The 12,577-nt window shown below is 39.2% G+C and overlaps 1 long non-coding RNA gene across 1 annotated transcript in view; it reads left to right on the top strand.

Annotated features, from left to right (window-relative positions):
- The window catches only part of LOC118995534 (uncharacterized), a 48,624-nt gene that overhangs the window by 782 nt on the left and 35,265 nt on the right, over nucleotides 1-12,577 (top strand). The window lies entirely within an intron of this gene.

Below are 12,577 nucleotides of genomic sequence, written 5' to 3' on the forward strand. Positions count from 1 at the left end.
ATTTATCTTTAGAGGGGAAGGAGAGAAGGAGAGAAACATCAATGTATGGTTGCCTTTCGTGTGTTCCCTGCTGGGAGTTGGCCTGCAGGGAACCGGCCTGCAACCTAGGCATGTGCCTGACTGGGAATCCAACCACGATCCTCTGGTTCGCAGGCCTGTGCTCAATCCACTGAGCTACACCAGCCAGGGCTACATCATTTCTTTTTTAAAAACCATTACAAAATAAATTTGCCTCAAAGAAACATGGGTTGAAAAACTAAACCTAGCAATACAAATTGTGATTGTACTCACTTTACCAAAATATTCCCCTCCATGTAAATTTTTGCTGAACACTATAGGGGATTGAAATTGGGGCCCAAGTGGACACTGTTTCTTCTGTCAAGGAGTGTCTTGGGTGTCAACCTGCCATCACAGACTCCTGGGTGAATATTACTTCTATAACCAAATTTTGCAATGTGGGCAGCCACCCCCACCAGGCCTTTGCCTACAACTGGGTGGGCAGCTGTGGGAGTCATAGGTACCTAACGGTGTAAAGGAGGGTGTGAAAAATAATTCTAATTTTTTTGGCTTCTTTCACTCAGCATAATTATTTTGAGACTCATTCATGCTGTTGTAACAACAGTTAATTCCTTTTTACTGCTGAGTAAGTACATTTCCATATATGGAGATTCCACAATTTGTATCTCCATTGCTCCATTGATGGACATTTGGATTGTTTCCAGTGTTTGGCTATTACAAATAAAGGTGCTATAAATATTCATACATAAAGTCTGTGTATGAACATGTGCTTTTAATTCTCCTGGTAAACACCCAGAAATGGAATGGCATGGGAGGTGTGTATGTTTAACTTTGTAAGAAACTGCCAAACTGTTTTCCAAAGTGGTTATTCCACTTTACATTCCCATCAGCAGTTACTGAGTGTTCCAGTTGTTTCACATTCTTGCCAACATTTGGTATGGTCAGTCTTTTTATTTTAGAAATCCAAATAGGTGTGTGGTGGTATTTCACTGTGCTTTTAATTTGCCATTCTCTAAAGAATAAAGAGCATCCTTTTACATGCTTATTTATTATCTGTACATTTTCTTTGGGAAATGTTTAAATGTTTTGCCCACTTAAAAATTGAGTTGTTTGTTTTCTTATCATTGAGTTTTGAAGGTTCTTTACATATGTAGGATACAAGTTCTTTATCAGATAGCATTTGCAAATATTTTCTCCCAGACTATATCTTGTCTTCATTCTTTTAACAGTGGCATTCAAAGAGATGGGTTCTTCATTTTGATGAAATTCATTTTGTCAATTCAAATGGTCATTTCTATCCAAGGCTCACTTTGAATCCCTCACTAGCTATGTCTTGGTGGACCATGACATGAATTTTGCCCAAATCGAGTAAGTCCCCTCAACATCAAAAGACTCATCCCAAACCAGGCCCCTAAAAACCTCATAAATATCCTGCCTTTGCCCTCTTCATTCCAAGTTGATATTAAAACTGTCAAGGCAGTGGTATCCCTTACTTCTGCTGTCCTTCCTTTCATTACAAGTATTTCTGATAAGCACTAAACTTGGCTTTGCTTGATCAACATATTATTTTGTTGGTCTTTTCAGTCAGTAGGCACAACAATTAAAGAAAAAGAGGGAGGGGGAGAGGAAGGAAGGAAAAATGTCTTCAAAAGCATAGGAAATAGGTAGACATTTTAGAAGAGTGTACACCCACTCTGTGTGGGTGTGTGTTTTAAACAACATAAATGTGCAGAAATTGGTAAAATTATAATACCTCTATACAATGGGATGGAAATCCTACTCTGGCCTGGTAAATATATGTACCCTCCTCTTCCAGACTGTTTCAGCCCATCTCTCTCTCCTCAAACCTCCTCTTCCCTTTCGCCTCATTCTTAACTGATAACTTATTATATCAGTTGAGATTCCTTAAGAGACAGAAATCTTGTGGTAATTTAAACAGGGAAACTTTAACATCAATAATTATTCATTATAACAAGGGGTCATCTATTAAGAGAAATAAAACTATAAAGAATGTCATATTGAAGTAGCAGATATAGGGAGCCGCCACTCCCTCAAGGCTGAGGTAGAGCTAGCAAGGAACAGATTTGGTAGTGGCCCCTCTAGACGTGGTGACTCACTAAATGATAAAGTAACCTGCCCCTCCTGGGTTGCTGTGTGAGGCTGGGCACAGTGAACTGCTGGAGCCTGTTGAGAGGAGAAAACCCCAAGCAAAAAGAGAAGGTCCTTCCCCCTGCCAATTCCCTTCAGCACCTTCTACTGACAAACCTTAACATTGTGCCCTTGGCAAAGGAGATATGTTTATACTGTTTAGCTCCCTCATCACAGAGCAGGTAATGAGGAGTAGATCTGGAGAGGAAAGAGTGAACTGGTAACTGGCACATTCTTTCCTCTCGACTGAAAACGGCAGCTACCATATGGGAACTCACCATCAAACCAGCACTCCTCTGGACGTTGGCACACACTTTCTCCTTCTGTCCTCCTGTTGCTGGCCAGAGTATGTCTCCTCCTATCGAAGACTCTTGGTGCTGACCTTATCTCCTGCTCCAAGAGTGGTTCCTTCAGGTATCTTCTCTCTATTGGCTCATCAATCTCTTTTAGCAATTCCAGCAGCACACAAACAGGTTCCAGTTTCTTTGTACTGTTTGTTCAAAGTTTTGGCTGTCTAGTATCCATTCCTACTTCTTTTGATGAAAATATACATTGATGTTACTCAAATTTACAACTTACTTCCAAACTCCACACTCATAGCTTTCCTAGTTCACCATCTTCAATGCTGAAGGTAGCCCCAGGTAATAACCATAGACCTTTGACTTTTCATTTTCTTCTCTTTTTTTGTTTGTCTTTTCTGTTGAAGACTCTGTATTTCTTTTTCCTCTCTAATGGGAACTTACTTTAGACCATTTCTGGAGATTGCTTTTTCTATACAAAATTTAATGTTTACTCCTTTAGGCTTTGCTCTTATTAGTAAAGGGATTTTTGGAATTTATTTTTTAAATATATTTTATTGATTATGCCATTACAGTTCTAATTCCCCCACTTCATTCCCCTCCACCCTGCACACCCCTTCCCCACCAGTCCCCCCTTTAATTTATGTCCACGTGTCTCAAGTTTTTTAGATTCTATATTTCCCCTACTATTCTTGCCCTCCCCCCTGTCTATTTTCTACCTACTATCTATGCTACTTAGTCTCTGTACCTTCTCCCCCCTTCTCCTCCCACTCCCCTGTTGCTAACCCTCCATGTGATCTCCATTTCTATGGTTCCACTCCTGATCTAGCTGTCCTCTTAGTTTGCTTATGTTTCAAGTGTGGTTGTTAATAACTGTGAGTTTGCTATCCTTTCACTGTTCATATTTTTATCTTCTTTTTCTTAGATAAGTCCCTTTAACATTTCATATAATAAGGGCTTGGTGATGATGAACTCCTTGAATTTGATCTTATCTAAGAAGCACTTTATCTGTCCTTCCATTCTAAATGAAAGCTTTGCTGGACAGAACACTATTGGCTGTAGGTCTTTGGATTTCATGACTTGGAATACTTCTTTCCAGCCCCTTCTTGCCTGTAAGGTCTCTTTTGAGAAATCAGCTGACAGCCTGATGGGCACTACTTTGTAGGTGACTGTCCCCTTATCTCTTTTTTTTAAAGATTTTATTTATTGATCTTAGAGGGGAAGGGAAGGGGAGAGAGAGAGAGAGAGAAATATCAATGTATGGTTGCCTCTTGTGTGTCCCCTGTTGGGAACTGGGAACTGGCCTGCAACCCAGGCATGTACCCTGACTGGGAATCAAACCGCAATCGTGTGGTTCGCAGGCCCGCGCTCAGTCCACTGAGCTACACCAGCCAGGGCTGTCCCCTTATCTCTTGCTGCTTCTAGGATTCTCTCCTTAATTTTAATCTTGGCTAGTGTAACTATGATGTGCCTTGGTGTGTTCCTTCTTGGGTCCAACTTCTTTGGGCCTCTCTGAGCTTCCTGGACTTCCTGGAAGTCTATTTCCTTTGCCAGATTGGGGAAGTTGTCCTTTATTATTTATTTAAATAAGTTTTCCACTTGCTCTTTCTCTTCCCCTTCTGGTACCCCTATAATTTGGATGTTGGAGTGTTTAAAGATGTCCTGGAGGTTCCTAAGCCTCTCCTCATTTTTTTGAATTCTTGTTTTTTCATATTTTTCTGTTTGGTCATTTTTTTCTTCCTTCTGGTCCACTTCCTTGATTTGAGTCCCAGTTTCCTTTCCATCACTATTGGTTTCCTGTGCGTTTTCCTTCGTTTCAATTAATTTAGCCTTCATTTGTTTCTCTAATTTGTGACTATAATCAACCAGTTCTGTGGGCATCCTGATCACCAGTATTTTGAACTGTGCATCTGATAGGTTGGCTATTTCTCAGTCACTTAGAGTTATCAGCTCTGGGGCTTTGAGTTCTTCTTGAGCCATGTTTTGGTCTGTTCACACATGTTATGTATGAGGGGCAGAGCCCTAGGTGTTCACCAGGGCGGGGCAACTCAGTTGCTGGGTTGTGATGCTGTATGTGAGGGCGGGGTCCAAGAGGGACAATGGTGGTCCCCTCTGCTGCTTCCTGCCACTGGGGCCTGCGTGGTCTGTCTCACTGCTCCCTCCTTCACTGGTTTATCTGCGCGAATGTGTGACTGTGGTCAGCCTGCCACCTTGCACCCTCACTGGGTCTGCCTGTTGCTACCACACACCTGGGATCCGCCCACAGCTGCCTGTGTACCTGGGTCAGGAGATATTTCCTGCCCGACTCCACTCGGCTGCTGGCTTTGCCCCTCTTACTGGTCTGGGTGAACGGTTCATTGTTGTTGGACTTCCATATAGTTCAATTTTCTGTTTTGGCTGCGTTTTTGTTACTGAAACTTTGTTGACTTTAAACTTGGTTGTGTTTAAAGGAGGCACAGTGTTTCCACCTACCCTTCCATCTTGGTGGAAGTCGGATTTTTGGAATTTAGAATTTCCTTTTCCTTCAAGTTTATCACCTTTAAAGGAACTTAAGAAAGTCAATGTAGAAAATCAGTGTTGCTTGATAACCTTTATTAAAAATGTCAGTAACTTCCCATTATACTTAAAATATATTCATCTTAATATATAGTTGACTTTTGACAAAGGAGCCAAGACCATTCAGTGGGGAAAGGACAATCTTTTCAACAAGTAGTTTTTTGAGAATACTGGATATCCACATGCAAAAGAATAAAGTTGGTCTCTTACTGTATATTATATACAAAAATCAACTCAAAATGGATCAAAGACCTAAAACTATAAAACTCTTAGAAGAAAACATAGGAGAATATCTTCATCACATTGGATTTGGCAAAGATTTACTGGCTACGACACCCAGAGCACAGGCACCCAAGAAAAAAAATAAATTGGGCTTCACCAAAGTTAAAAACTTTAGAATATTAAGTCACTGTCAAGAGAATGAATAGACAATCCATGGAATGGGAGAAAATATTTGAAAAGTATATATCCCATAAGGGATTAATATCCAGAATAGATGAAGAACTCCTACAACTCAACAGAATAGTTCAAAACTGGACAAAGGACATGAATAGACATTTCTCCAAAGAAGATCTACAAATGGCCGAAAAGCAAATGAAAAAGTGTTCAATATAACTAGCTATTAAGGAAATGTAAATCAAAACTACAATGAGATGTCACTTTACACCCATTACAATAACTATGATAAAGAACCAACAGCAAAATAAGAGGTGTTGGCAAGGATATGGAGAAGTGGAACACTGTACTTATTGCTGGTAAGAATGTAAAATGGTTCTGCCACTGTAGGAAACAGAATGGTGGTTCCTCAAAAAGTTAAACACAGAATTACCCTATGATCCAGGGATTCCATTTCAGGGCATGTACCCCAGAGAACTGAAAGCAGAGACTCAAACAAACACTTGTGCACGAGTGTTCATAACAGCATTATTCACTATGGCAAAAATGTAGAGATAAGTCAAATGTCTATGGATGGATGAATCGATAAACAAAATGCAGTACATGCATATGATGGACCGATAGCCTTAAAAGGGAAGGAAAGTTGGATATATGCTATATTATAGATGAACCTCGAAGACATTATGATAAATGAAATAAGCCAGATGGAAACAGACAATGTTATATAATTCCACATAAAGGACACAAATTCACAGAAGTAGAAAGTAGGAGAGTGGTTACCAGGGGCTGGGGTGAATAGTGGATGCAGAGTTATCATTTAATGGGTACAGAGTCTCTGGGATGATGAAAAGTTCTGGAAATGGGTAGTGGTGATAGTTTGTGAGTGTATTGTGAATGTACTTAATGCCACTGAAGTATATTCTTAAGATGGTAAATTTTGTTATGCACACTTTACCACAATAAAAGTAAAATAAAAGATAATTTTGCCTTGACCAGTGTGCCTTAGTTGGTTGGGCATTGTCCTGCAAAGCAAAAGGTTGCCAGTTTGATTCCCTGTCAGGGCACATGCCTGGGTTGCAGGTATGATCCCTGTTCTTGTGTGTGAGAGGCAACTAATTGATGTTTTTTTCTCACATCAATGTTTCTCTCCCTCGCTTTCAACCTCCCTTCTCCTCTCTGCAAAAGTAAATAAATGAAATATTTTTTATTTTTTTAAAGATTTTACTTATTCATTTTTAGACTGAGGGGAAGGGAGTGAGAAAGAGAGGAAGAGAAACATCAATGTGTAACTGCAGCTTTTATGCCAGTTTTTCAGTGAGGCCACATTTGCCCCACCTGTCTAATGTGGGCCCAGTACAAATCACATCCCTTTTTGTTTTCTTCATGATGTGTAGTTATCTTGTTTGTTTTTCAACGTGTGTACTTTTGCAGCTGTCACTGGACTACACATTTTGTGAGCAGACTTTGTTTGTTTTGTTTACCTTTTTAGTCCTAGTACTTAATACACTCCCTAGGACTTAATAAATATCTGTTAAATGAGTGAATAAATGAATCGTAGATCTGTATGTACTGATTTGGAATATTTTTCAAGATCTGTTGAAATTTAAAAGCTAGGTCCATCACATGAACAAGTATAAAGGACACATGGACAATAACTAAGGGTGGGGGGAGGAAATGGGAGGGAGGTGGGGAGCACTGCGGGGGCAGGGCTGGGAATACAAGACAGAAAACTGTACTTGAACAAGAATTAAATAAAAATTATATTAAAAATAAATAAATAAAAGCTAGGTCCAGAAGGTATTTAGTTAAGTCTAATTTTTAGTAAAAGAAAAAGAGCATTTATCTATGTGCTTGTTTATGCATACAATATTTTTGAGAGGTTACAAAAGAAACTATTTATAACGTATGCCTCTAGGGAGTGAAACTTGGGGTTTCTGGGTGTCTTGCAGCCTTTCAAGGCTGGGCAGGTTCACTCGGGATTTAGACAGATGGAAGAAAATTCGCGGAGCCATGGGGATGCCTGACATGCCTTTATTCAAGGGTGATCTACGCACCCAGCAAGCAGTATGTTGGACTATGGGTCACACCGGCAGGGCGTCCCAACTCCCTTATATAATAAATGCACACAAAGCCAGCAGGGTACCAAGATATTATATAATGAGGTGTGACTCTGTGGATGCGGGCCCATTCTCAAGGCTATGGGAATGTCCCTTATCCGCCAGTGAGGGAGCCTGACTCCCATTTCCCCTCCACTGGGAAATGTGAAATTTTTATTTTTGATTGTATACCATTCTCCACTGTTTGGAATTCTACTGTATATATACAATTTTATGATTAAGTTAAATTTTAAAAAAGACTTATTAAAGTAGTACATTTGCTCTTACTACTGCAAAAAATAGACCATTCTAAGATTTGCCCCTTCAGCTCTGACTGGCAGGATGAAAGGTCTTTGGTGTTCTCCAGCACTGAGCACGTCCCTCGGGGTTGCTGGTCTTGGGGGTTGCTGGACTGGGTTCATGCTGCCAGTTGCAAACACAACCGAAACCACGTCAAAGGAAGTTTCATGGATTAAATCTTATATAGCAATTTATCAAAAATAACATTTAAAAAATAGCCATTCTTTGATGGTATAACCAGGATTACCTTAGAAAATTTACTTTTTGTAGGTAGAAATACATCTGGAGTCAGAGTATAGGGGACATTTTTCCTTACAAGCTGTCAGAATCTATACTCCGTCCTTACACATGTAAATCTCATTAGTAAATTAATACATTTGGCCCTCAGTCCTTTTGCATATTTAGTGAATGACTTGGGGAACCTCCTATTTCCTCTAGATGTTTGCAGCAGAGAATGAGGTTGGAACTGGAAGGAAGTCGGCTATAATAACCATATGCTTGTGCTTTCCCGTGCTCAAGAGGAAGCATGTCAAAATAGTCAATGCAAGAGAAATGTAAATGACCCTAGGCATAAATGCATGACTTTTATGTGTAAGATCCTTTTACCTCAGGCAAAGTTATTTTTAAACATAATATTGACACTAAGATAATCATAGCATTTATAGCTCTCGTCAAGGTTAGAGTTCCAAATTTGTGAAAAATACATTAAATTGTCAGAAAATAGGGCATTGATCCGAATGAAAGTTGATTCTTAAACACTTAAAGTACATGAACTTTACTGAGATAATTTTGGTGAAAATTACCTAAATTACTTATGATTTCTGCCCGGATCTAAAATAATGAGTGGCTTTAATTGACAATGTGAGACACTAGGGTTTTCTTTTTCTGTTTAAAACTTTAACTTCTATGTTAAGAGTAAGGCTTGGAAAAAAAAACAACTTAAATCCTATGACAAAATCTGAATGTAATGGAATGTTATTAAAATTATTCCAGCTGACCAATGGGACTGGAGGGGAAGTCTATGAGGAGACTTCAGGGGCAGTTTTCTTCTTTGGTGACAATACACATATGGGAAGAAACAGCTCTTATTTTCCTAGATATTACCATCTGTGAAAGAACTCCTGGCATCGCTGAGGCCATCTTGTTAAATGAGGGGAGCTTGCCAGAGATGGCAAAGTAGAGGGAGAATAAACCGAGCAACTCAGCAAGAGACTGAGTGGTCAACAAACTAACCAGCCAGGAAACCACTCCATAGGCTTCTAGTTATGTGAAATAATACACTTTCTTACTGTTTAAAAAAATATTTAAGAATGATTACATAGAGAGTTAAGAATGTGGAAGTAATTGAGTAATTCAAACAAAGGTTAAATTATGATATTATTCATACCTTAGTGATGATTTAATAAAAATCATAGCCTGAACTTAACACCCTGTTAAACTTCAACACAATGTAGATTCTCAGTGTTTATTGTACAATGTCTTCTTGTACATATGCATGAGTTTCTCTATGTTCCAGTGGTATTTTAGTAAACAGTATCTAAAGAAAAAAACCCTAAACCCTGATTTGTGGCATTTGCAGATTTCCATGGAGTAAATACTCTATTATATGGGCTGATTTAAAGCTACTATTTTACAACTAGCTCACAAAATACCTGAATATTTTAATAATTAATGATTAGCTTTCATAACACACCATTGTCCCTAGAAGCTGAATTGCTGGGTTGAAGGACGGAAAGATAAATACATCATCATATGTAATATAGTCAAACTACTTTCCAAGTGATGGTACCATATCCTTGTCAAAACTTGCTCTTTTCAGAATTTAAACATTTTGCCTGTCTGATAAATATGAAATAATATTTACTGCTATTTTAATCTGCATTTGCCATGAGGTTGAAAATATAACTTTACATGTTTTCTTTTTCTCTTAAAATTTTTTGCCCCAGCTGGTGTGGCTCAGTGGATTGAGTGCCAGCCTGTGAACTAAGGGTCACTGGTTCGATTCCCAGTCAGGGCACATGCCTGGGTTGTGGGTCTGGTACCCAGTTGGGAGTGCACAGGAAGCAACCACATGTTGATGTTTCTCTCTCTCTTTCTCCCTCCCTTCCTCCCACTCTAGAAATAAATAAATTTTTTAAAAGAATTTTTTCAGGTTTTTAATCATTTGGTTTTCTCCTTTGTAAATTATTGATTCGCCCAATTTTTGTTGGAGTATTTGTCCTTTTAAAAATTGATTTATGGGACTTCTTTTTTATTTTTATTTTATTATAGTTGTTACAATTTTTCCCCCATTAAACCTCCTCCACCCAGCCCACCCCCTGCTCCCACAGTCAATCCCCATGTTCTTTGACTAGTCTCTTCCCCTTCTTTCCACCATTGTCCTCCTGCTCCTCCCCTCTGATCAGTGTCAGTCTGTTCCATGTTTCTGTGTCTCTGGTCCTATTTTGGTCATTGGTTTATTTTGTTCTTATAGGTGAGATTATGTGGTATTTGTCTTTCACTTGACTGGCTTATTTCACTTAGCATAATTCTCTCCAGTTCCATCCATGTTGTCACAAAATGTAGGAGCTCCTTCTTTCTTTCTGCTGTGTGGTATTCCATTGGGTAAATGTGCCACAGTTTTTTTTAATCCACTCATCTGCTGATGGGCATTTAAGCTTTTTCCAAGTGAATTTGGCAAAGTAGTGGGATACAAAGTCAGTATTCAGAAATCTATGTCATTTTTGTACACCAAAAATGAACTATCAGAAAGAGGAACGAGGAAAAAATCCTATTTACCATAGCAACAAGAAAAATAAAGTACCTAGGAATAAATACTCAGAAAACTATAGACCACTGAAGAAAGAAATTGAGGAAGATACAAATAAATGGAAGCATATACCATATTCATGGATTGGAGGAATTGACATCATTAAAATGTCCATACTACCCAAAGCAATCTATAGACTCAACACACAATCCCTATTAAAATAACAATGTCAGGTTTATGGGACTTCTTTTTTTTTAAAGATTTTATTTATTTATCTTTAGAGGGGAAAGCAAGGAGAGAGAGAGAGAAAAATATCAATGTATGGTTTCCTGTTGTGAGTCCCCTGCTGGGAACTGGCCTGCAACCCAGGCATGTGCCCTGACTGGGAATCGAACCGCGATCATGTGGTTCGCAGGCCTGTGCTCAATCCACTGAGCCACATCAGCCAGGGCTATGGGACTTCTTTACATATTCTGGATGCTAATCTTTACTTACATGCATTGCACTTAACTTTCCCCAGTATCTTTTATTTTTCATTATATTTATGGTGTTTTATGTTGTTTGGAACTCTGTACTCTCTCCTTCCCAATAGCTTCCCAATACCCAACACTTCTGCATTTTTTGTGGAAGATTTCTTGCTAACACCAAATCCTTTAACATGATTTTAAAGGCCCTCCTTGATTTAAAAATTGGAAATGATATAGTATTTATTCCTAGGATTTTTGTGAGGATTAAATGAAATAATATATGTGAAGTATCTAGCCCCCATCCCTATGAACTTTCTTTCAAAGCCCTGTATTTTTCTCACTTGCTTTTCCCTGTGCCTAGAATGTTCTTCTTGTCCCTCTTTGCCTTCTCAGGAAAGTCTTTCTTGATCTTTTAAAACTGTGGCAAATACTCTTGTTGCTGTCCCCATAACCATCCCCAGCCCCAGCCCCCTTCCCTGATAATGAAGCCCCAAATTTGTGTGTGTTATGAGCCTAGTCTTAGTGCTGAGCCAATACGTATGCTTGCTTCCCCTCCCTCCTGTGGTAGATGCTGGGACTGGCTCGCTCAATAGCTATTCCAGTCTGTATTCTGTACTTCAGAAGTGGAAAAGCTAAGTTTTATATATTTCAGGACTCTTACAGATAGGATTCTGGAATTGGGTCCTGCCAATCAAATACATTGCTACAAAATTCTGAATTCTAAGTTGAATTTTGTCCGGAGAAAATCAAGTGAGGAGGCATTCATTTCATTGACACATATATAACAAAGACACTGTAATTCTGGAGTCAGCCACTGTCCAGGGAGCTTCCCATTTGGCAGGCAAAACCCAGACCAGGGCAGAAGTACCAGATGCCTTGGCAGCCCAGTTCTTATGGAATGACTTTGGATTTTTTCCCTATAAATTCAGCCCCAGTTAGGTTTCATTCCAATGATTCTATAAGTTATTAATAACCTATAACAAGCCTCTTTCTTTTTAAACTAACAGCTACCTTAGCCAATCCCAGACTGATATACCTTCCTTACACCCTGGGGGCGGGGGTGGGTGGGCCTGTGACCTCATTCTGACCAATGAGAAAAAAGTAGATGCCTTGGACTCTGACGATTTTATGAAGCCATCTTACCACTTGTGGATTTCTTTTACACGAGCAAATAAATTCCTAATTTATTTAAGCCACCGTGGCTGGGTCTTTTTTTATTAGCAGCCAAATGCATTCCTAACTGATACAGTAAGCAGTGAACAATGTGTGCCATAGAATAAAAAAAAAATTGTGGACCAACTGGTGGTTCATGATCAAAGACACTGAAGCATGAAAAAAAGGAGTGTGTATGTGTGTGTGCGCTACAACTTAAAGTATAAAGTAGGAAGTGGAAGAGAGTAAGGGCAGTGAGGTAGGTAGGGGTTTCATTGGCCAAGTTAAGAGGTTAGGCATCACCATTAGATGCTAGTGAACTCTTAGCATCTCAAACCCTTGAAGGAATTTGAGAAGGTGTGTTACACCTTTAGATTTGCATTTTGGAGAGGTTAC

The sequence above is a fragment of the Sturnira hondurensis genome, unplaced genomic scaffold (assembly GCF_014824575.4).
Source record: "Sturnira hondurensis isolate 20B ecotype Veracruz unplaced genomic scaffold, ASM1482457v3 Scaffold0010128, whole genome shotgun sequence".
NCBI classification, from domain to species: Eukaryota; Metazoa; Chordata; class Mammalia; order Chiroptera; family Phyllostomidae; genus Sturnira; species Sturnira hondurensis.